General features: G+C 44.2%; 1 pseudogene; it reads left to right on the forward strand.

Annotated features, from left to right (window-relative positions):
* The first annotated feature begins 7,433 nt into the window (after positions 1-7,433).
* Positions 7,434-9,012, forward strand: LOC147457139 (protein pleiotropic regulator PRL2 pseudogene; annotated as a pseudogene).
* Positions 9,013-9,239: the final 227 nt, after the last annotated feature.

Raw genomic sequence — 9,239 nt, forward strand, 5'->3', positions numbered from 1 at the left:
TGAGCATATTTATGTTGTGTCGCTCATGCTAGTATAGGTGAGCATAAGAGTCAAAGTCATTGTAGTATAGTGGTAAGTGAAGGAGGAAGTCCAAAAGACACTCAATCACTCAACACAGTGAGGAATGAGTGGAGAATCTTCTACATCAAAAATCCTTCTTGGAAATGTGGAAACTATTGAGACGTCCTTTGATGTCACATGTGCTACATTTGTTCCTTGAATCACCCATCAACTCCATCTCTTACACTACATGCTTTTGTTTGCAAATTTTTCATAAGAATATAGAGTGTCCCATAATTGACACTTGCATTAGACACTCTTCCTTTGTTTCTCCCAAGCATTCACCTTGCATGACAGGTACTTTAAGTCCCATGCTCAACTCCAATAAGAACGTATACCAAAGGCACTTTTTTCCCAATGGGTTTTTTCCCTTTGGTCATCGAGGTTTTAAGACCCTAATCTAGAAACCCTCATCATTGACTTCTTGTATATATTCCTTCTACATCATCAATAAGGAAATGTCTACCCAAATCAATCGACAACGACTTGGAGCAAAAATTACAGATCTGCATATGCTTATCAAGAGAATCTTTTATCTCCAAGGTTGATAGCAATGCTCCATCAAAAAATGGCAAGTCAAAGAATGGCCTACAACGACAAGCAATGAAAAATTCAGCAAGCGAGCTATCCACAAAAACCATACGTTGCTCACATAGTGCTTCAACATTGGTGACCTATTGCAAACAACTCAGATTACAGTGGGCATGGAAAGCATACCCATCATAAAGTCCATGCCACAAAGAGGATCAGTTCTATAAACTCATATTATAATCCTTCTTCATGGTGGCCAAGATTGGCAACAAAGAGAAGAATGTGCAACAAGAAGAAAAGTTGACTCAAATATCAAGCTCAAATCACGTATCAACAACACGACAGCTATGAATCACTCAAGGAAGGGGGGAGCGTCATCAACGACAACGCACTTCCCAAGTTGAAGACCAACCTTAAAGAGAAAGTTGAAGACAACCCTATGACAAGACTGCGCAAGGTCGTGTCAAGGGAGAACATGAATTAGGAAGGGGGGAATGTTTGAGGACAGATCGAACAGGCACCCAACTAGTTGGACATGTAGCCGGACACCATATTTGTAGTCTATTATTTTGTCGAGCTAGTGTAGTAATACTCTGTGTAAATCTTGATTCCAAAGTAGTGAATCAACTCCCTGAGTTGTAATGCTTTAATGATAATTGTAAAGCTCCATGTGAGTCGGCGGCCACTGGCCATTTAGAATGCCCTAGGTATAAAGGTCAATTACCTTAATGTGAAAGGGGATTATCTTCAGAGAAGAGAAAGAGCTCTGCAGTACGTACGCTCAAGCTACGAGCTTCTCCAACTTGTAATCATCGTAGCTAATGATTGGGTAATCCATTTTCATTGTTGAAACTTGCATTGTGTTCCTCTTTCTTTGCTCTTTAATTCAAGTGTAAGCATTGTCAGTTTTGTTGTGGTTCGCGACTACGCATCTATGAGCCTTAATTGCAAATTTGAGTGCTTAAATCATTGTTTTTAGTCATTTTGACCATAGGAGAGTGTTCCTAGACCATAGGGCGACCTTTCTAGACTGATCTATTGCAGTTTTTAGGACCATTTTCATGATGGATCGTGATTTTGATACCTTGTCGGATGATGACCAGAGTTGGTAGGATAGTGCCCCTAGGTGTCTTAGACCTCCTCCTAAAGTTTCGTTGCATTTCGAGTCTGTTCAAGTGTCAAAATGGCTTGATGACCTAGAGCTATGAGAAAGGATATAGGAAAATTTTCATGATCATTGAGTGGTTGGTTTGCTTGTAGAGTTGTTGTGTTTGCTTGTTAAGGTCGCTTCTTGAGATTGACAATCTCAAAGATTCTTCGTGCCCCATCTGAGTCACTTCCCTGAGTATTGACATTATATAATGTTAGTACCAAGAAGCTATGTTGCAGACGTCCATCGCGGCGACCCACTAACACTCATAGAGTTTTCCATGTCTTGGGAGCTTTGCCATTACCTTGTAGACTAGACCACCATTGTCGGGAATATTTTTTAAAATGCATAGCTACATGATGTAGCTTGGAGAACTCCATGAAGACCTCGTCTCCAAAGGCCGCATCGAATTGTTGGATGAAGGCCAAAACTTTATCCGTAGCACCAAGGTGGCATCATAGGTGAGAAAAGAGATTATCTTTCCTCCTTCCTTGAACTTTTTAAGCTTGTAGGACCTTTTCCAAGCAGCATAGGATTTGTGTGTCCTCCCTCTTGTATTCTCTAGGAGAATAACTACTTCTTTCATCGAAAGAGGAGAAAGATGATGAAGATGGAGAAGAGGGTGACCTCTTTCTCGACTTTTTCTTCGTTTGATTCCTCTCTTCCCTCTTAGAATGATGAGGAGAAGGACTATATGATGATCTTTTCCTGTTGGGAGGAGTTGAGGATCAAGACCGCCATCTGTGCGGAGCCACATCTTTCAAAGAATTTGGAGATTCACTTCTTTCTCTTTCATAGGGTTCCTCCTCTTCTCTCACTGAAGAGAATCTTATTTTGGAAGTCTCTACAAGAGACTTCCTAAGCTCTCTCTCTCTCTCCTCTTGGGGAGTTTGGAGAATCCCATGAATGTGAAGTTGGTGGTTAACTTCAGCTTGCAAGGCAAGGTTGCACATAGCTTGTTGCAACCTAGTAACAAGATAGTTCACAAACATAGGGGCATCATTAGTAGTACCTTCCTGTCCAAAATAAAAGTTGTCAATAATTATTTTAACCTCTTTATTATTGTTAGCCGTGCTAACTAAATTTATATCTATGTTACTTTGTGCTTTTGCAACTTCAAAACTTTAGTTGCTACTCTTCTTAACTTTTGAAAATTAGCTCTCAAGTAGCCACACCCATGGTTTAGAGACTGTTGATTACAAAGAGTAGTGGAGAGAGTCAAACAATGCTCGGTTGATTATAGTTCTTAATGAGCTCGCTAGTAGCTCAAAAATGGTTAAGCCAAAGGCAAGCCTCAAAAGATTCCATTATTAAGTCTATAGTTCCCAAAGGTGTACCTCGAACTAAGTTCGTTCCAACCGGGATAATAAATCCATGTCCCACTTACCCTCTTGCATTGAACAGGTCCAACCTTTCATGGACAACTTAAGGACCTCTCTTCTTAAGCAAGAAAAAAGAAACCAATAGCTCTGATACCAATGTAATGAAATTTGGCTATAACATTGATTGTAGAGGAATTAAAGTAACAATAGTGAGCATTTCCTTAAGAGAATTTTTAAAGAGAATAAGGAGAGTACTTGATTAGAGGTAGCAAAATGAGCATTATACCTAGTTAGTTTGGCATGAGCAATACTTGTAAAAGAAAAAGAGAATTAGAGAAATTGACAACATTTGCGGATCGGATTTACTCAGAGCCAATCCCCCCTCCAAAAGGATTTTGTATTATAGATTCTCTTTTGAAGAGAGACTTGGTACAATACATACTTTGTGTTCCTTGAGACCTTGTTGATTCCATGAACATGGTAAGCTTCATGCACCAATATTATGCCCGTAACTAACTTGCAAAAGCATTAACTTGTCCCCGGTCTCAATCCACGACCTCAAACACCTTCAAAGGTGGAGATAGCTAGCAGGGAGTGAGGGAAGGGAAGAGGAAGAAGAAGTAGCATACAAGAAAGAAGTACTTTCCTCACCATAGATTACTCTTAGAGCTTAGCATAGTAATGTAGATGGTAGAGAAGATGAGCATGCCATTGTAGCTTGACTCTTGGCTGGATTTTCATTCCATAGCCAAGAGATGTTGGTGTAGAGGCTCTCTGTTTCTCAAGCTTGGAGAAGAAGATGGAGTTATTTCTCAACACATGAGAGATTGTGTGAGTGTATGAAAGAATGAGCAAAAAGGAGCATCCCTCCTAGCCTTGGAGACCCCTCTCCACTTTGCAAAAGACACATTAGGAGGCGTATCAGTAAGAGTCTAGAGAGTATACATAGAAAGAAGTACTTTCCTCACCATAGATTACTCTTAGAGCTTAGCATAGTAATGTAGATGGTAGAGAAGATGAGCATGCCATTGTAGCTTGACTCTTGGCTGGTTTTTCATTCCATAGCCAAGAGATGTTGGTGTAGAGGCTCTCTGCTTCTCAAGCTTGGAGAAGGAGATGGAGTTATTTCTCAACACATGAGAGATTGTGTGAGTGTATGAAAGAATGAGCAAAAAGGAGCATCCCTCCTAGCCTTGGAGACCCCTCTCCACTTTGCAAAAGACACATTAGGAGGCGTATCAGTAAGAGTCTAGAGAGTATACATTTTTTATCTTGTCAAATTGTGTGTGTGAGCATTCTCGCGCACACACGCACAGAGTATGTTTCATGGAAACCCTCTCACTTGGCTCCCACTTTGGAAAGATTGGCCAGCTTCAGCTGAATTCAAGCTGGAGGGGTTCCGATTGTCTCATTTATTGTTTTGCTATGCTAGCACAAAGGGTAGAGATAGACGTCATGCTAGGTATGTGTGAGAGAGATTGTTGTAGGCACATCTCACATAGCTTGGAACTTCAAGCTTTTGGTGCGGCAGGCCGATGGGAGAAAGTAAAGGGGTGGGATCAAAGGTACGTTCATGGGCCAATGGGTGGAGGAGGAGGGTGGTGAGATCTTGAGAGCACAGGAAGAAGTCGTGGGGTGGGAGCAAGGGTAACACGAAGCTACAACAGGCACAACGGTGTCTTTTACAATGTTTTTCATACAATGCACAACATCATGAGCTTTTGCTCGAGAGGCACCGCATAACTAGCTAGGTACGATTGGGGGTCGGGGACCGCCGGCCCCCCATCGGGCTGGCGGTCCCCTGCCCCCAATCGTACCTAGCTAGGTATGCAGTGTCTCCTTCACCGAAGCTCATGATGTTGAGGTAAGTCACAATGTGGGAATTATTGTGATAATTTATCCAAAACTTCTTGTGAGGACGAAAACTGCGACAAAGCGCCCTTTGAATTTGAAGCCACAATTTCTAATGTGGGGAGTCCGGGACTATACGTATTCGGGTTGCAGGTAACAAACAGGTTATGCCTTAGTTCAAGGCAACACACCACTGGCAGCCACGTAGACAGGAAATTTGTGCAGGGCATGCCATGTTGGCCAGTAAGGAGAAGAGGAAGGGAAAAGCATTGTGGCTGCAAGAATTTGCTACCAGGTGGACCATAGGTCTTGCCTTTTTAACATAGTAATAGACTGGAAATTTGCGCAGAGCATCGTTGTGAGTTTTGGAAAAAAAATCTTATTTATATTTTTTTAGACTGCCAACATATTGGTTCCTTCTAAAAGAAACCCAAATATTTTGGGGATACTTTTCGAGATTCCCTTTCCCCCTCCCCTCAGCCCTGCACCATGAGCGCCATCATCCCCATGTAAGTTGTCATGGCCAGTCTGTTTTCCCAGCTCCGCCTCTAGCTGCGTGCCCGCCTCCTCTCCCTCAGCCCTCGCATATGCCTACAACTAGTTGCAGCAAGAGAGGCCTTCTGGACGACAGCCATAGCAGACTTGGGCTCAGCTGATCTCCCTCCCCCCCCAGAATGCTGTCTGCTTCGGATTGCAACAACGACAGAAGCATACACACACACACACACACTCGTCTGCTGGTGCTGCCGCTCCTCTGCAGACCGAAGGTAAGCAAGCACAGGTCTACGCGAGAGAGAGAGAGAGAGAGAGAGAGACGGGCGATTAGGAGGGGAACAACATGGCCTGCACGTGCCCCCAACTGGAAGTCGCTAGAGAGAGAGAGAGAGAGAGAGAGAGAGAGAGGCGGCTCCTGCCGCCGCCAGACAGCGCAAGAGGGCGGTTAGCTCACGTCCACGTGGCCCTGCCCCCCCCCCCCCCCCCGGCCCCCCCCCCCCCTTGCCACCTGCAGTGCATCCCTCACTCGTCGCTACGTGAGCATCCCCATCGGATTCCACCTCTTCCATTGCTTTTTGAAAATCGGGCAGACATACTACTGGGTCTGTTCCCACTTTCATTAATTAATTTCCAAGCGTCATTCTTTTGAAATCATCAATTCAGAAGGGAAAGCCACCCTCCACATCACAGACCCCTCGTCACCCCTGCACCATGGAATTTGTGATCGCCATGGACGCTCGCCTGCATCGCAATGGTGCCTGCCTTCTCCCCTCACTGACCGTGACCCAAGCCTAGAGCAAAGCGGAGGTTATAACCCCACGACCCCTCCCCTACCAATTCACACATCGATCCCTTGATTCATCAGCTCTCTTGCATGTGCATCTGGCAACGTTGCCTCTATCTGACCTCATCCATATGTCGCTTGTCTTTGGCCCCTCATGGGAAAAACGCAGAATCGCTAGGCCTCTCTCATGACTCATGGAGTCATCATTGATCAAAGGAAAGAGAGACCTAGATTCAGTCCGCCATGGAAAACTTCTGGATCTCATTACCCTCACCCCGTTTGAACAGACTTTGTTCATCATCGGCAAGCGCCATCGCCAGGGAGTGCATCCAGATGATCGCGAAACAAAAAAAATGTGTCTATACTACCTTAGCTCTAACACACTGCATCCAAACGATAGTGACAGCCAGAAAATCATGTTCGATCGGGACACATGGCATATCTCTCTCTCTCTCTCTCTCTCTCTCTCTCTCTCTCTCTCTCTCGTGCCCCCTCCGCCCACGCCTCTTTTCCCTAAAGCCTGTAGGAGAATCTATTGAGATTCCTATAAAAACAATTGGGCCTTTAATATAGTAATAGAGAGGAAATTTGTGCAGGGCATGCCTCGTTGGCCATTGAGGAGAAGAGGAAGGGAAAAGATTTATGGCTGATCTGGCGGCAAAGAAATTGTAAAATGTTTGATTCGGCTTACCAGACACCAAGTCTGAAAACCCTTTTTCCTTCCCTTCTTGTGCAAGGTGTGCAAATTGCTAAAGATCAAGTCACTTTGTACATAACCAAAAAAAAGATTCAAAGTATTTCTATGATCGTGTTTACTCATGGGGAGCGAGTGACAATGATTTAGATGATAAAATCATGTCTTGTAATGATTGGGAGAACGAGATCGACATCGAGATTGCGCAACTCGAGGATCGGATTAATGAAGGATACTATTACTTGGAGAGGCTCCAAGCAGAGATTAACAGATGTGCAGGAATGTAAATGAAGGTGTCTCGAGCATGGGCTGGGAGCCATAAGGTCATTGTGTATGTCAGATCAGTTGTATATTTTGAATTGGGCCAGGCGCCTATGTGGAATATGTCACTATGTGGAATATGTCAGAGCAGGGCTCTGTGAACATTATGTATACTTTTTGCTCATTTAATTATGTATACTTTTTGCTCATTTAATTAAATTCCTCGCGCTTATCGTTTTTTTTATAAAAAAAACCGCTTTTGGGATCGGAAGACCCTCTTTATAAATGTGCCTTTCAGCTTTCAATTTTCAAAGCCGTGTCGAAGAAGCAGCAAGCAAGATCATGAGGCGGCCTTCCCCCAGCCATGTCAAACCTGCTAATTTCTGCAAGACGTCGATGCCGCATGATGAGGACGCAGACATGATGAGCAGAAGACAATTAGGGCATGCAAGTGTTGGCAGGCCGCCATTTACTACTCATGTGCGGCGGCCATGGAAAACCTATCGGGTACTGAGTGGCCACTTGGGATGCGTGAGGTCCATCACTTTCAACTCGGCGAACGACTGGTTTGCAACGGGATCGGATGACAGAACCATCAAGATTTGGGATGTTGGCTCGGGGCAGTTGAAGCTGAGTCTAACTGGCCATGCCCTCGGAGTTCAAGGTCTTGCCGTCAGCTCCACACATCCTTACTTGTTCTCTGCTGGTGCGGATAATCAAGTGAAATGCTGGGATCTGGAATACAACCAGGTAATCCACTCCTATCATGGGCATTTGAGCGGAGTTTACTGCCTAGCGCTCCACCCGACCCTGGACAATGTTGTTTTGACAGGGGGGCGCGACTCTGTTTGCCGAGTTTGGGATATGCGAACAACGGTCCAAGTTCATGCTTTGTCAGGGCACAAGGACCTTGTCTCTTCTGTCATGGCTCAAGCCATACACCCTCAAATTATTGTCACTGGCTCGCATGATACAACCATCAAACTCTGGGATCTTGTCGCAGGAAAGTCCATGTCTACCCTCACATTCCATAAGACATCCATCCGGGCACTAGCACAACACCCTTTGTTTGATCGCTCCGCCTCCTTTGCATCTGCCTCCACTGGCAGCATCAAAAGTTCACTCTTCCAAGGGGTCAAATTCTAACTAATATACAGGCAAAAAGGGGCAACATTCTCCATTGTGTTGCCGTGAATGAAGAGAGTGTGATGGTGTCGGGAGGAGATGATGGAAGCCTTTGGTTTTATGATTGGAGAAGTGGTCATAATTTTCAGCAAGAGCAGTCAAAAGGTCAGCCTGGGTCACTTGCATGTGAACAAGCAATCTATGCCTTGTCCTATGATGTGACCGGGACCAGGCTGGTTACATGTGAGGCTGACAAGACTGTAAAGATGTGGAAGCAGGATGAGAATGCTACATGTCACAATATGCACCCGCTCAATTCCAGATAGAATATGCTTATCATTATGTTAAGTATGGATGTGGTGATGTTGGGTGCAGCAGTAGTTATCGCATATGCAACTATGCAAAATTCGGCGTAGTGACTAGATGACTTGCATAGTTGCGGTGCACTAGTGACCATGCAAGCGACACAGTTATTTCAAAAAGTAACTAATAACTATGCATTGCATGACCACTGCCTAGCTCTGCAGGAACTGTATTGTATTATTTGTAGATGATCATGTGCGAGTGTAAGGTTCACCAACTCTTTTAACTTCATTATTAGTCTTGCCTGCACATCCTTGTGTTCATAGGTCTATTGAAGATGTGGCAATATCAAGTGCAGTGGTCAAGGTTCGCACCGCTTCCTTTTGTGCATCCTCCATGTTTAATTGTAGCTCCAAGCATCAAAGTTTTTTTCTAGGTACAAGAAGTTTTGGATAAATTCTCACGAGAATTTCCACATTGTGACTTACCTCAACATCATGAGCTTCTTCTACCTAGCTAGGTACATGGTGCCTCTCGACCAGAAGCTCATGATGTTATGCATTGTATGAAAAACACTGAAAAAAGACTGTTTTCCTACATGAGAAAATTTATAAATCTTCTTGTGAGCAATGGACGCACCAGTGCTTGTTGGAGGGGTTAATT

The sequence above is a fragment of the Adiantum capillus-veneris genome, chromosome 5, assembly GCF_014529385.1.
Source record: "Adiantum capillus-veneris isolate H3 chromosome 5, ASM1452938v2, whole genome shotgun sequence".
Lineage (NCBI taxonomy): Eukaryota > Viridiplantae > Streptophyta > Polypodiopsida > Polypodiales > Pteridaceae > Adiantum > Adiantum capillus-veneris.